The sequence below is a fragment of the Ixodes scapularis genome, unplaced genomic scaffold (assembly GCF_016920785.2).
Source record: "Ixodes scapularis isolate PalLabHiFi unplaced genomic scaffold, ASM1692078v2 PGA_scaffold6__148_contigs__length_123643588, whole genome shotgun sequence".
NCBI classification, from domain to species: domain Eukaryota; kingdom Metazoa; phylum Arthropoda; class Arachnida; order Ixodida; family Ixodidae; genus Ixodes; species Ixodes scapularis.
The window spans coordinates 30,037,513-30,053,790 of NW_024609881.1; the positions used below are offsets into that span (position 1 = coordinate 30,037,513).

Below are 16,278 nucleotides of genomic sequence, written 5' to 3' on the forward strand. Positions count from 1 at the left end.
GCAGTATCTGGCAGCACTAAGCTAAGTAATAAAATGCGCTCGCTCGTCGACTCTGCATTCACGCCAAACGTTTCGCGCCTTATACACACAGCGCGACACTGTTAGAGATAGTCGGTTTCTGCTGCGTGTTTCTAACGATCATATCGCAACAACTTATTTCGGGAGCTGTAAGAAAGCTCAAAGAATGCCTTACCTCGCTTTTTATGGATACTCTTGTAGTCGGCCTATTTCTTTTTCACATCGACCACGTCTCGTTTTACGCCGGAAACGGCATATAAATCCTTGGTGATTTGCAGCCAGGCCCGCTGCTTGGCGGCGGAGCCATGAGGGCCATCGCCTTTCGTGCCTCGTAAACGTCGACTAGAGTTTTCAGTTCAGCCTCCGTAAAGTTCGGCATTCGCTGATTTTTGCCCTCTGACTGCGTCGCCATCGTTCACGTAGACTACGGCCTGCACTACTGCCGTCGATGAGGCAACTACATTAGTTGCCTGTCGTCGTCAGGGCAACGCTTCGCTCTCGCAGCTCTCGTTGTTTGCGAGCATCGCGAGATACCGGAAGTTTCTCTCTTTCCTTCACTTAATTTTGTCGTAGCCAGTCCGTTCGTAAGTAATTCGTAAGAACCCCTTCGAGAATGCCGATTCCGGCACATCTTAAGAACTTTTTGATTTAAGAACTTCTTAGAAAAAAATGTCTTAAGATAAGACATTCTTAGTGAATCTGGCCTCAGGGCCCCATTAGGTTCAGACGCAGCACGAGGACCTGGAGCACCACCAGGCTCGGGCGTAGACCCATGTCCAAGAGCAAGGGACGTCGCCATCCCAGGAACCGGCTGCAGAAGAGGTCCCACAGCAGGAAACGGAAGAGGTTTAGCTACCCCGGGGGCAGGGCCAGGACCCGAAGTGTTTGGTACTGAAAGACCAGATTGTTGAAAAAAATGGTGCACATCAATATCGTCATCTTCCCAATCTTAATCGAAATATTTTCGCGCTGTCTTCGGTGGCGTCCTCGCAAATTTTGCTGCGTTCCATAGGCGTCCATTGGCTAATTCATATGTTACAGCAGTGGTTCTCAACCATCGATGCTTCGCGGACCCCTAGTGGATCGGAGGAGATGACGGAGTAGCCCGTTCGTGGTGAGGGGAAGGAAAATGTATACGTTAAATGTAATAATTATTGAATAAATGGATATAACTAAGGGCTAGTGTAAAGTAGACCTCTTTTATTGACATTCACACGAGAAAACTCGCCCGAAAACTGAAACATTTCTTCTCAACCTGAAAAAGTACAACTTTTATTGTGGGGCTTGACTGATGAGGCAGGGCTTCGCGGACCCCTAGAGTGCCTTCGCGGACCCCAAAGGGTCCGCAGACCCCCTTTGAAAACCACTGTGTTACAGGTACAACTTGTTTTTCAATGATATGTGAAGTTGAATACTTCGGCTGTAACTTGCCTCGATGGGATGACTGAAAATTCCGGACGGCTTGTCCAGGGACAAACTGAGGTCGTCGAACAGCTGAACGACTGTCCGAATACGATTTCATCTTTTCTTGGTACTGCTGCACACTCTGTGCCAGTCGTGCACGTGTCTCGTGAAAATCCACAGGGAGTGACCTGGTTTCCATTCCTTGTAGGTTCAATTTCGACCAATGAATTCTTCCGTGAAGAAGCCATGATGGTGCTACTAGAGTTGCTGCATGTGGCGTCCGACTATAAGCCTCCAGATAATCCAGAACCGCATTTGGTAAAGGACGGCCTTGAACGATGGCCAGCTGTAGACAAGACTTGAGGATTCTATCAAACCTTTCCACCTGCCCATTGCATTGAGGGTGGTACAGGGTTGCCTTGAGATGTTTTATTCCGCGTTGATGAAGAAATTCCTGGAATTCTTTCGACACAAACTGGACACCATTGTCCGAGACGATTTCGCAGGGTAATACCTCACGTGCGAAAATGTTTTTAAAAAAGTTTATAACTGTAGATGAGGTCACGAAAGCTGCTGCTTGAACTTCCGGCCACTGGGAGTGGTAGTCCATGAGGACAATTAAAAACCGCTGACTTAATGGTGCCCGCTCTATTGGGCCCACGATGTCGATTCCGAGCTTCTCCCAGGGTTTCTCAGGAAACTTGATCGGTTAAAGAGGTGCTGGTGCTGCTTTGACCGGCTTATCGGTGGAATGACAGACTGAGCAGTTTTCTATCTTGAACTTTATTTTCTGGTTCATTCGCGGCCACCAGTACTGCTCTCTGTTATGCTTGTTGTTCTAGAAATCCCTTGGTGAGTTTCGCGAGCCAGTTGAATGATGTGGTCTCGCAGATTTTGAGGGACAACAATCTTCTCCCCTTGAAAAAGTATTCCGTCATGGAGGGACAGCTGATTTCGTACGGGGAATTACGGCCGAAGATCACGGTGTACAGTATTGTCTTCTGGGCACGACTCAGTGGTGTAGCGAATGACGCTAGGGAGAACGATGTCATTGGCGGTAGCCTCTTCAAATTCCTAACGTTGCAATGAGAGCAACAACATCCTCCTCAAACAGAGTACCACCCTCAGTGTCTTGGCGAGGTAGCCGTGAAAACGCAGCCGCGACTAAGTTTGTAGATCCTTACTGATATTCCATGCGGAAATTATAATTCATCAGTCTCGCCGTCACGTATGATTCGCAACGGGCGAACACCAGATCCTTTGTTACATAACAGCGTCACAAGTGCTTGATGGTCGGTTCGAATAACGAATGGACGTCCACATAAGTAGACGTGCCACTTCTCACAGGCCCAAAGGCAAGCGGAGCTTCCTTCTCCCCAGTTGAGTACCGCCGCTTTGCGTCCGTGAGTGATCGGGAGGCAAAAGCGACAGGGACAGTGTGGTTCCCATGCTGCTGTTGAAAGGCGGCACCCAGGCCGTAATGAGACGCGTCTGTAGCCACGATTATGGGTAGAGGCGGATCAAACATGGCTAGAATGGGTGCATGTGAAATACAATTCTTGATGTTTTGGAAACTTGTGTCCGCTTCGGGGGACCATACAAAACGAACGCGCTTTCGGATTAAACGACGAAGAGGTTCGACCACAGTGGAACAATGCAGGACACATTTGCTGTACGCACGGCGAAAAAGTATACCCCTGGACGTGTAAACCGTTGTCCCAGGGCGGGAACCCCAAATGGTGTTCGTTTTACACGCGAGGCTCGGTGTATTTCGTTTGCACATGAGGTCTCGTGTAAAACGAACATCTTTTAACGTGTACTTCGTTCCGCGATCACACGTCTAGGGGTGTTTTTTTTATAATGGCGGCCGTTTGACGTGAGACGGGATCTAGGAGCGAGTCCCAGCGCTTTACCCGTCTATTCGCCGCAGCGAAAGCGTAGTTTGCGCGTGGTCATTTGTGGTCGTCCATGCGCGCTAAACCACCGCAGGCTTTCACCCCTAAGCGCCGACGCCGTATTCATTACGGCGATTACGCGACAGTGGGAGCGATCATCGACTGCATCCAGCTTTGATCCATCAGCATGTTTCCCCATCGAGCAGGTCCCGTTCGGGTGGCGGTTCAGCCGATCTCCGAGGCCTCATGCCGGTTACATTTTCACTGACACCGGGTAATTTCCACAGGAGGAATTTTTTCCGACTACAGACATGAACTTTATTGAAAGGCCCGCTTGCCGTGAGCGACGACGGATCGCCCCGACACCGACCTGACCTGACAGGCGTTTCCGACGTCCCGCTCACCTCTTTACCGCGAGCAAAGTTGTACGCGACGTTTCGACGTATCCACTCATATTGCCGCGCGCCAAGTAGGCGGCGCGGCCGTAGCCTAACGGTTATCGCGCTTGCCTCCCACGTGAAGGGACAGGGTTCGATTCCTGGCCGCGGCTACGCATTTTGTTTACACAGTAATGTGATGTTCTGGTGAATTCGAGAACCGTCTAGCTGATTCGAGGTTAGAATGTTCTACGCGTCGAACCTTCTACATCGAATGCTCCAGAAGCCAACGCGTGTTCAAAAACGGCTCCGCTGGCAAGCAGGATTCAGTCTCGCCCCTGCGTTCGACTCAGCTGTTACGCCGACTTCGACGCCCACGACGCTGTTATTATCTTTGTTCTCCCTTTATTTTTCAAGTTCGCCACATTAAACGTTTATTTCTTCCTGTTTATTTCCTTTTATTTTGGTCACCACCCCTGACAATATTGCGTGTGTACGCAAATTTTGCGGCTCTCCGGGCACGAAACGGCTACTGAAAGAGCCAGCGAACGACGACGAACGACGAACTGTACGCCAGCGCCATTTAAACACGCGGTTACTTTTGTACTAGACTGTAGCTATAGTGGCGTGGTTCCTTACACACTAAATGAACTACGTACAAAGAAAGCTAAAATAAAATTGGGCGGCTGCTTGGGCCACCTAGTGAGTATGCAAAAAAACTACAAAAGTAGAAGGGATTTTGGCATTTCTGGAACTGCCGCGCTCGAGCGGACGGCGGCATACCAACACATGCAGCAAAACAGCACAACAGCACACACCACAAGATCATCATACAAGCATACAACGAACAGAGGAACAGACAACCCGACACTCCTATTCAATTCTAGCAGTGACCCGCTCGATATATATAGCAGACGTTTTGTTTCAGACGAAGGTCCGGTGACCCCTACTGTATTTTACACGAACGTATACCGATAGTACACAAATATTACTTATATAGTACAGTAACATAAATATAATTTGAGAAGGAACACATTTCTCTTAGTCTAGATTCTGGCTAAAAGACACCCTATATTTGAAAATAATGTTTCGAGCTAGCCAAAATGTAGCAAAATCTGGTTTCGTTTTCGGAAGTTCGAGCGCTCAAGGCTGAAATGCGATAGCTAAGTGTGTGCTTGCTTCTGTCAAACTATACTCCGTTGTATGACGCTCTCAAAGCTGCTGGCTGCAGCCTCCGTCTTGGTTTAGGGCTTGATTTACACGCGCTCTCGTGAAAATGAGAGGTTAGGTGAAAGTATGCGCTCTCGAGTCGGTATCCTTCACAGCGTGAAATATAAACCGCATGTAAGCGATTTTGCGAGCGACGAGATAAGCGACGGCGACCCGTTTCGCTGACGCTAGGTCACTCGCGCGATGACGCAAGCCGCATGAAAGCGGAACGATATTTTCTAGAAATCCAAAAACCGAGTGACGCGACGAGTGATAGTGAGAAATCTTCGTCATTCGTCGCTGATTCTCGTCGCTGTCCCCCGCAGGGGACACCTGTAAAAGCAGGTGTTTGGAGAGTGGCGTCTTCACGGACCCCGAGCCCCGCAGGGGGCGCCTTCACCTTAGGTGCTAGGTGTTTGGTGAGTAGCGTCACCACGGACCCCAGCCACGTGGGCCACCATACCCGCACGCAGGGGGCGCCTACTTTAGAGTAGGTGCTTGGTGAGTGGCGTGACTACGAACCCCGAGCCATGTGGGTTCGCCCACCCACGCCTGGCTGTGCGTGGCTTAACCCGTGTCCGGGGAAAAGGGGACCCTGGTGGTTGAGTTGAGCCCGGGGTATGTTTGGACCCTTCGGGGCCCCCCGGGCGAGGCAAAACACCGCTTCGATCGCTGCTTCTCGTAGACGGGTGTCCTGGCCTGGTCCGACCAAGATGATTCAGCCAGTCTCCTCTTCTACCCTCTTCTTCCTTCTTTCACTTTTCCTTCCACCTCTTTTTCCTTTCTTCTACACTCTCTTCCTTCCTTTTTCACTTTCTTAGGCGGCAAGGGCCAACCTTGAATGGAAACAGGTCCTGTCCCTGCAACCACACTAGGGTATAGTGCCCGGGCAGCACTAATAGAGTAATTAGACAATTTTAGTATAGCGTTGCTGGGTCTTACGTACGCAATATGCAATAGTATAGCGTACGCTAAAAATGACCTGCTCGGACCGAATTTAGTTGTGCGTTACGTTTTCGAGTGAACACCGCGCATGATCTTGCTTAAATTTGCTAGAGCCGTAGAATTCCGCGTGCTTATAGCGCAACCATGCTCCTGGAAAGAAATATTGAAAAAGAAGAAGTGTCCAATCATTTTATTTCAGATTAAACCAAGCCACAGCTGCCTCATCAAGCGCGCTTTTCTGCGGGGTACAGAGGCTACGAGTACCAGTGCGTAGCCAAATTCGATCACGAAGCCTCCGTCAGTCGTCCCGTGGAAACGGCACCTTTTATCAATGCTATCGCGGAATGAAATTCATGACCCTGATGTCCAGTGCATAGCGAAAACTTCAGCGATTTCTTTTAGAGTGGTTAGTCCGTCGGCGATGAACTGTGGGAATAGGCTTAGCGTTGAGCAGATCGCAGCGTCGACGCACACTGCGAGCGGCGAATATTTCCACTGTGCACTCCTTCAGCTGCAGGGCGATCTGATTCGACCGCGGTAGGTCCCAGGAAGAACCGCCGAGCTGAACACCACGCAATTTCACTTAACACAGAACTTCGAAAACACTACGTCGCCCTTGCTGCACCAGTCGAGGCAACCGCCATCTTGAAACTGGCGCTCTCGTTGGGTCCGAGATTTCTCGAGAGCGTCCCGCAAGGCCCGCTAGCCAGCAACGCGAAATCCCCAGCATTGCGTGCGTACGCGATGCGCTATCCCTTCTATTGCGTTCTGCGCATCCGCACTCACGACTCGCAATATCCTTGCGTACGCAAAGCCATAGCGTACGGTCCACTAAAACTGTCTATAGTGTCAGCCAAGCCCATCTTGCTATGGCACATTACCTACCCTCTTGTTGGGCTCCGTGGTGGGCGGCGCACCCGGGCACTGAATCTTTCTCCTATTTATATGGGTTCTCAAGCAAAAAAACGTTTTGATCGGGCCCCGAAAAGGGTCCGCACCGAAGCACTACACATAGAAAAACCAACGTACATATTTTCAAAGTTCCCCAAGTTTGTTGTCATGCACTCTGAGGATGAAAAACCGCTTGGCAATTTGTCCCCTTTCCTCATCTCAAAAGTTCTCGAAGGAGTGATTGGGAAGAACTACATTACAAAAAAGATGGCATCTGGTGATCTCCTAGTGGAGATTTACAGTAAGCAACAAAGTGATTCACTATTAGCACTAAATTCTGCGTGACTGATTACAAGGTCACTGTCACACCTCATAGAACACTTAATACAATTCAAGGGGTGATCTCAGAAGACGACCTGCTCGAAAGTACAGAAACCGAAGTATTTGAGGGCCTTTCTACACAGGGAGTAATTGCTGCTCGGCGTATTACCCTTCGCCGCGATGGTGTTGAACGCAAGACCAAACACATCATCCTAACATTTGAGTCAACCACACTTCCTGAAGTTGTGAAGGAAGGATGTCTCCAGTGCCGCGTCTGCCCCTATGTGCCAAACCCTCAGCGGTGTTTTAAGTTCCAGCAGTTTGGCCATGGGTCACGGAACTGCCGAGGAAGTGACATGCACTTGTGCCAAGTGTTCTAGCAAGGAGCACGTCGCTGATTTGTGCGAGAATGTGCCCCACTGTGCTAACTGTAGCGGTAAGCACCCAGCGTACTCCCGACCTTGCCCATTATGGAAACAAGAAAAAGAAATCCTCACCTTGAAGGTTACCGAAAATATTTCATACGCTGATGCAAAAAAGCGCCTCGTTTTTGTTTCCGAAGGTTCTTATGCCGAGGCCGTACGCAGGGGACCGGTACGGCCTATGCTTTCGACTGGAACGCAGACGTCTACGGACGATCTGCGCCTCCCGTCGAGGTCTCCTTCGCCCTCGGGAGCGTTGCCAATGGCAACGCGCCCGAATCGTAGGGTGGATGCTGCCTCCTCAGCATCCACCTCAGGGCAGGGGCTGACACCCCCTGCTCCGCCTGCCACTTTGACCCAGATGGGCCGAGGGATACCCCCTCGCACCTCTGCTTTCCAGAGGAAGCCCGGGAACGGCCGAAGCAGTCGACCTCCAAGGGTCAGCTGCCGGCGGCAACCGACGAGCCCTTGGATGAAACTGGGCCCGGGTCCGAGGAGGATGCCCCCCTTCAGGATCAGAGTCCTCTCTTTCTGTCGCCAGTGAGCTTACTTAGAGGCAGAAAGACCCTCCAAAAAAATAGAGCACGCCACGTGTTAAGATAGATTTTAAACCTTAAAACTTCTCTTTTAAATCGATTTCCGTATATATACATCTTTCCTCTCCAGATGGCAAAGTATAGTATCATGCAATGGAATTGTCGCGGCCGTTTTTTTAATATTGATGACATAAATTTCTTTCTTGATGAGCTTCGACCTGTGGCCATATGCCTGCAGGAGACTCATCTTAGGGACACGCATGCCAAAGTTTTACGCCGCCATCAAGTTTTTAGAAAGGACCGTGCATCGTCTAGCAACTCGTCTGGTGGAATGGCTGTTGTTGTCCAGAGCGGTCTAGCCTGTGCTCCAGTTTTTCTCACAACCTCGCTGGAGGTAGTGGCAGTCCGTGTTTTTCTTGACCTACCACCAAATATTTCTACCTCCTACCACCAAATATTTCACTGCATCTACAGGACCTTCAAGGACTCGTTAGCCAGCTTCCCCAACCTTTTTTAATTTTAGGAGATTTTAATGCGCACCACCCCATGTGGCGCAGTTCCCGCCAGGACTCCCGTGGTGGGGTCATTGAACGATATTTGTTATCATCTGGCCTTTGCCTTTTAAATGGAAGTGATCCATTTTTCTTAGTGCATCTCATAATACTTTCACCTCCATAGATTTGTCTCTTTCATCACGATCCTTACTTCCATGCTTTTCATGGAAGGTTTTAGACAATCCCTTTGGAAGTGACCATTTTCCTGTGAATTTAAAAAGTATGGCATCACTCGCTTCTCTTCGAACCAGCATCCCCAGGTGGAAGTTGGATGAGGCGGACTGGGCCCTTTTTGCGTTGGAAGCGGTACTGGACTCTACCGAGTTTTTGTCTATGTCGCCTGAGAATGCAACTTTGTACATTACTGACTGAATCATAAATGCAGCATCTATTTCTATGCCACAAACATCGGGGAATCTTCCGAAGCGGTGCAAGCTTTGGTGGACCAAGGAGTGTACTGCCACACGTAGGTCTCAGAACAAGGTCTGGGGCACTTTTTGTCGCTACCCAAGTACTAGGAACAATATTGAATTTTAAAAAAAAGTAAAGCAAAGGCTCGTTGGACAAAAAGGCAAGCCAAGAGGAGTTGGTGGATGAAGTATGTTTCCAAAGTGAACAGTTTTGTTACTTCAAATAGGTGTGGGACCGAGTGAGAAAAATTCGGGACAATCATCTTTCTTTTAGGATACTTCTTTTACCCTCAGCTGTGCCAAGATTAAAGGGCCAGGTAAATTGTCTTGCAAATTATTTTCAAGAAGTTTCTAGTTCATCCAGTTACACTGCCAAATTTCAGAAATTCAGTGCTATAGCGGAAAAGTAGCCAGTTGGTATGTCTCGATTAGATGCTCTAGAATATAACCAGCCTTTGACATTGTGTGAACTTGAGGTGGCCCTTGCAACAAAAAATGAATCTGCACCTGGACCTGACAATTAAATATGAAATGTTGCGGCTCTTGTCCCGTGAATCCCTAGGACATCTGTTGAATTTTTAAACATTTGTAGGGAGGTTCTGTTTTTCCTCAGTGCTGGAAATGTGCGCTTAATATAATTCCCTTGCTGAAACCCGGTAACGATTTTTCACTGCCTACGAGTTATCGTCCCATTGCGCTGACCAGGTGTCTGGGGAAAACGTACGAGAGGCTGACAAATAGGCGACTAGTGCACTTTTTGGAGGTTGGAAAAAATTTAGATACGAATCAATGTGGATTTAGAATGGGTCGCTCAACCCTAGATCATCTTGTTCTCCTGGAAACTTCCGTACGTGAAGCTTTTGTACATCGACAGCACTGTGTGTCGGTATTCTTCGACCTAGAAAAGGCTTACGACACTACTTGGCGTTATGGGATTCTCAAGGACTTGCAGATGTCTGGCATCCGTGGCCGAATGCTGCGTTGCATACAAGATTTTCTTACGAACCGAACTTTTCAGGTTAGGTTTGGCTCCACACTTTCTGATGTTTTTATTCAAGAAAACGGGGTTCCCCAAGGGGGTGTATTGAGCGTTACTCTGTTTGCAGTGAAGATAAAAAGCCTGGCTGCAGCGATACCACCATCTGTCTCCTATTCGTTATGTGTAGATGATGTGCCGATTTGCTTTTCTTCCTGCAACCTCTCGAGTTGCGAGCGCCAACTGCAGGCCTCTATAAATAAAATGAGTAAATGGGCCGATGAAAATGGGTTTAGATTTTCTCCTGAAAAGACAGTATGCGTGCCCTTTTCAATGCGGCGTGGCCTCTCACTTGACCCCAGTTTACAACTCAATAGTATATCTGTACCTGTAAAACAAGAGCACAAATTTTTAGGAGTTGTTTTTGACAAGAAACTTACGTTTTTGGCCCATATCAAGGGACTAAAGAAGAAGTGCCTGCAAGCGTCTAATATCCTCAAGGTACTTTCCCACATTTCTTGGGGGTCTGACAGGCGATGTCTCATCCGATTATACAATGCCCTGGTTCGTTCCCGTCTGGACTACGGTGCAATGGACCTTTTCCGAGAAGCGTTCTGCGCACGCGCGAGCGCCCGATGCCAAGCGGCGGAAGTCAGCACTAGAAATCAAGGAAATTCGGAAGGAGGCTGTGAATTAGCGAGTAGAACACGTAATTGCAACATATATATAATTATGTTACACAAAAAAAGAAAGCGGATGGAAAGAAAAACACGACGTTTGGGTGGACGCCACGGATTTAAAGTCGCGTTGGTCGCGCGACCAGTCAACGACTCGGTAGGGAAAAAGTACCTAGAATGGCGGCTGTACCTCTAATCGCTGTAGTCGTCAGCTGTGCAACCTGTTTTTGGTTTTGCGGTTTTGCGTGAACTGCGCGTCATGTTGTCAAACCACCCTACCTAAGGTATGCCAACAAACAACGTGGCCGTTGACTGTCGTAATTTTCACCGGCTTCGCTTCGATTAGAGCGGCTTGGATTAGAGAGTGCTCCCACCTGACGCGGGTTAGACACTTCACAACAGGCAGAGGTAGGTCGTTTTCACCGTCCCTCGGAAAAGCATCGGTACCATAACATTACCGCTTTATCACAGTGTCACCGTCGCAGGACGAGAGCCACTCCGACAACGTTCTCCGACCACGGCCGCTTGATTCACCGTCGGGCCCATCGAGGGGCCGCGCTCCGACATACAACTCCGGCTACGTGGCTCCTCGGGCGCTACGAACGACATCGTATGAGTAGGGTAGGTAGTAAGTTCCACTTCGTAATCACTCTTTATTTTGACCGGTGCTAACTTGAGGATCGTGCTCGAAAGACAGAGTCGTCGATACGGGCGTTGATTTTGTAGTACTTGTTTTCTTTTGGAACGACGGATGATAGGCGTCGGAAAACAGGGTCAGTGCACAGTGTGCTGAGCCATCTCACTGCACGAATGCATGTTAGCCCAGTGAGAATCCTTGATCGTGATACGTTTTATATGGGCACATTAAACAGCACTTTGGCATGGAATTGTTTAGATAAATTAATCTGGTGTTCGCCTTTCTGCGTTTTCTTTCTAGTGTGTAAGATATGTGACTCCTATGAACCCTAATCCAGAGAGTTACTAACGGGAACAATATAAAAGGGAGCAACTGATCTGGCTTGTTGCTACGTTTATGGCCCCCACAATCCTTATAAGTTCTCAACCTGTCAAATTGGACGTAGACTGGGAGGTAAACTTTGCACCTTGAAGTTTGAACCTTTGTTTGGACAACAGCTCGCTCAAAACTAGTAGGTAAGTAAAAAAAGCATACTAATCTGTTCACTTTCATATTGTTTACAATAGTACATATTTTCTTTTTTTTACATTTTAAATTGACAAAACATACTTGAAGCTGTCATAAGACTCATAACAAATTATTCTAACAATATCTATTGCATACATGTCTTTTGCAGTTCGGTATGTATGTCATTGCCCCAAAGGTGGAAGTTGTTCAAATGAGAAGGAAATGAGTAATTGTAGAGAAAAAGTGCGACGTGTCCGTTCCACCGGCAGCCGGTACTCTAGCCCAGGAAAGACATTTGCCGATGGTAACCCCCATGTCTGACTACATTCATGTCACAATAATATCGTCGTACCTTCTCGGATGCCGGATGCCGGCACCGAACCGACACATTCGCCGGCATACCCTCTCTTATGCGGATGATATTGTACCTGTTTCCACCTGTTTAATCGCGGCATTAAATGTTTGCTGAATTTCTAACAGCTTTGTTTATTTATTTGGTTATAATGTGTGCTTGAGAAAAATGACAGGCACCAACTGGCAGTATAAAAAGTTGAAAACGGACATGGTCAGAATTTTGTTTATGTTAAACAAGCATCTGCAAGAAAACTACAGCGGTCCATCTCATATCCGAGAGTAGGTGTAAGAATAAAAGGGCGGCAGATGCTAGGGCCATCTGTGTATTAGCGAGCGCACCCCTTGTGCGCATCTCCAGCGTTGTCAAGAAATAGGACGCTCAAAATCCCAGACGAGCGTTGATAGAAAATCAGTTATTGAATCGAGCCCCCATTCTACGTCTTCTTTTTCAAGCCCCTGTCTCGCAATGGTATAGCATTTCGGGCAAAATATATTGCAATATAGCAAAATATATCGCAATATAGCATTTCGGGCAAAATTATATTGCATATGTCTCATATATTTGCATCACTTGCGCGTGGAGCCTGGCCACGCTCTGGTTCATACAAATGACGGCCATTTTAACTAGTGCCAGCACACCCCCTTTAGACCGTGAAACTTGCAAATAATTCCAATGCGAATAGTTCCAGCCTGTTTAAAGAGCAGATTACAGCCAGAAATAAAAACCCATGTCCCCATGTATGTTTGGATACAGGTAGGTGAGTTCAGATTGCTGTAGGAACAACCTATATATAACAACTGAGAAGTTAGGAATAAGGAAAACAAATGGCTGTATAAACTAGTTCATATATGCACGCATTTCGTTTTTACAGAGCTGGACCAGGAGGATACCATTGGACTGTTAATGATGTCCGAGACTTGTGACGGGTTCAGGTCATGGGATCTAAGAACTGCTGAGATGCAGCTGCATATCTAATCCACAAGGTGACAAGGAGATGGAAGTTCAAGCAGTGAATCTGGAAGGACGACAGCTGTCTGCTAGTTCTTCACAAAACAGAAAACAATGTATTTATTACGCAATGCTTTCAGAGCCGTTTGTATTCATATCATGGATGGTCCTGATGTCCCTGTGATTCTAAAGCATTGAGAAGAAAGGCCACCATCTGAAAATGAAACTCATTGACAAGTTCTTTGCGGTATTTGTGAGAGTGACGCTACAAATGGTCTACTCCTTTTATGTGTGATAATGAGTAGGCTTCCCCACTCGCATCAAGCTTTACCGCCCGACACCTGTTTTCTTAGGTGAAATTGAGCTCTTGTGTGTAAAGCTTTATTGCTTTGCACCGGAATGTGTGCAGAAGCTGTGGAGCTTCAGTTAGCTCAATATTGCTCACTGTTATGGCTCTTTGGTTACGAGTTTTAGATATGGGGGACCCTTAAAGGGATGCTGAAGCGAAATTTGAATTTCCCAAAACACGCGGCAAAAGCGTGCAACGGGATGCTACAAACACCAAAACATCCCTCAATCGGCGATATCTTGAATGGATTACCGTATTTTTTAAAAAAAAGAGGCACATTTGGCAGGAATGTTGACGTCATGTTTCTCTGAGGAGAGGGAACGGCCTCGCGTCTTCTCCGCCTCGCGGCCTTGAGGGAGTGAAGCGAAGAGAGGAGGAACCACGGTATCTTGACGTCACGCGCCTCGTCGGCCTGGTTCAATCTCGACCTCTTTTTCTAAAAAATACGGCCGTCCATTCGAGATATCGCCTTGCGAGTAGTGTTGTAGGGATTGTAGCGTCCCGCCTACACCTCCTGCATTGTTTTTTTAAAATCCAATTTTCGGTTCACCATCCCTTTAATGTGAATTAATCGAACCACAATATCACTTTTACTGTGATCAGGAATTTCTCCCCGAGATGTTGCTGCCTGCCATTACTCTTTTAAAATATTTATACATTATAGTTTGGTCTACCCCCAACTGATAAGGAAGGGGAGACGTTTGTCATTTCAAGCCAGCATGAGTCTATTGGAATGGAAAGCTTGATAATAGAGAGTTCTATAGAACAGTTTCCACAATTTGGATTGATAGCCTGATCCAACCCCAGCCAGCCGCAAAATGAGGCCTTGTATTGGATTGAGTTTCAAAAATGGGTCTCTAAAACCCTCTAATGTCAAAGGCAAGCACCTGTGGCTGTTTGTAAAAATAGGGACAGCTATTCTTCCCTGTGGCACGACGCTGGTTAGTATATACTGTAAACGACTAAATTTTCGCGAATCGCCTTCAATTCGCTAAAAATATGTCCCACGTACAATTCGGGCAATATGTGAACGCTACGAAAGCTACACTCGATTCACGAAAATTAGAACCCGCAAATAATTTCAAATTTTCAGCTTTGGCCGGATTCGCGAAAATTTGAGCCCGCGGAAATTAAGTCGTTTACAGTATAGTTGCTCTGCTTTCTTTGCCATTCGAAAAGTTACAGGCCACATTGGGGTGGCAGTAATTAAATTCTGTTTTGGCAGCCCTCTTCCCATGGCTCTGAATGGCTTGGCTGCAGCACAAATATTTTGAAACACGTGCCAACAGGTGCAAGTTCCTCATAAAATAAATGAAAAGGCATGCAGGACCTCTCATATGAATACCTGCATGTGCTCCCAGTGAAAGTTTAGTGCACAGTCAATGTTTTCTAAATATTTCTATACACAAAGTTAAAGTTCAGGTGCCATTAGGCATTAAATGTTTATACATTTTGAGGTACACGTCTTCCAAATATGGAATTGAAACATACTCTCATTATAATTGTCATGCCAACCTAGCTTCATAAAATACCCTCGGTTCCAACCAACGTTGTACTGAGCAGATGTGAGCTGCTTTTATCTCTTTTGTATGGTCGTCAATTTATCTGCTGGCATATGCTTTGTCTTTGCGAGTGCTTCAGAAGGCACATTTCCTGAATTTGGCTTGTGTGCCATCTTGTGCAGGCATATTTAAAATCTGTGTAGTCTAAATGATTGTATAAATGTTATAAGAGCGTATTGCAACATTGCAACAAATTGTATTATTTGGCAGCTGATTGCAGGCTAATAGTACCAATAAAATAGAGCTTCGAAACATCTGCGATGTTTTCCTGTATCATCATAGACACACAATAGTTTTGTAAGTGCCAATTTTCAGGCAGACTTCTTAGACTGTAACACTATAGCACATGGCTTACTACGGCAAGCTTTGTCTAAACTCAGTTGGTGATAAAGGAAGTGGCAGGCCAACACCCATTTAGTATGGAAGGAGCATGTATCGACCATTTTTAGTACTCGGCAGAGGCAGTAACTGCAGCTACGACCTCCATCCTTCTTTCAGAAAGTTGCCAGTTGCCGACGTAGGAGAAAGTGGCCATAAAACTACGCTGAACTAGAAAGCGGACAATACGCTTCTTTTAATAACATATTAGTAATTTCTGTCACTGATACCCTGGTGAAATCCAATAGGTTATGTAAGGCTGCGCTAAGATAGGTTGTTGTGCGAACGTTTTTTGCAAATCTGACCAATCCGACCATGTTCAGAGTCGCAAGTGCTCATTCAGGAACCCTGATCCTCAATGAGCACTGCAGTTTAACTTACACAATATTTTCCGCAGACAAAAGTACCATTCCACCCTAGAGTTTTTGGTTGGAACTGTTAGCATGATACACTTTCTCTTGGTGGAATTGTTGTGTAGTCTGATACAAGGACCGACGACCTCAGGAAAACAAGGCATGCTCAATATGATGAGTTAGCCAGGCAGCAGCTCCTCACTGACAAACCCTCATCAAGGCTGACTGTTTCGATGTTTTATCTTTGCAAGAGTGGTGTGGTTTGTCCAAATACCAATGTCGCGCATCTTGCACCGACACATTGTCATCTGGTATTTATCCTGATAAGAGTGTGCATGGTGTGCATATCTCCATGAACCAGTACACTGAGAAGCTTATTTTCATGCGGGTGATAAACCAGTCTTTTTAAAGGATACTGTCGTGAAGGGCCGACGCATATTATCCTGAAGGGCCGACGAGCACGGAGCGCCTGCTGGTGGGAAGACCCTATCCCAGTGACCTTCTCTCCATTCCTTGTCGCACTCTTTTCTTCTTACCTGAAAGGAGGAAGTCTG

General features: G+C 47.0%; 1 long non-coding RNA gene across 1 annotated transcript; it reads left to right on the plus strand.

The window, feature by feature from the left end:
* The first annotated feature begins 10,721 nt into the window (after positions 1-10,721).
* LOC115318817 lies at positions 10,722-13,081 on the plus strand. The gene is made up of 3 exons (XR_005714980.3): positions 10,722-11,043; positions 11,107-11,256; positions 13,006-13,081. It is a non-coding gene; the product is annotated as an uncharacterized LOC115318817 (long non-coding RNA).
* The last annotated feature ends 3,197 nt before the right edge of the window (positions 13,082-16,278 follow it).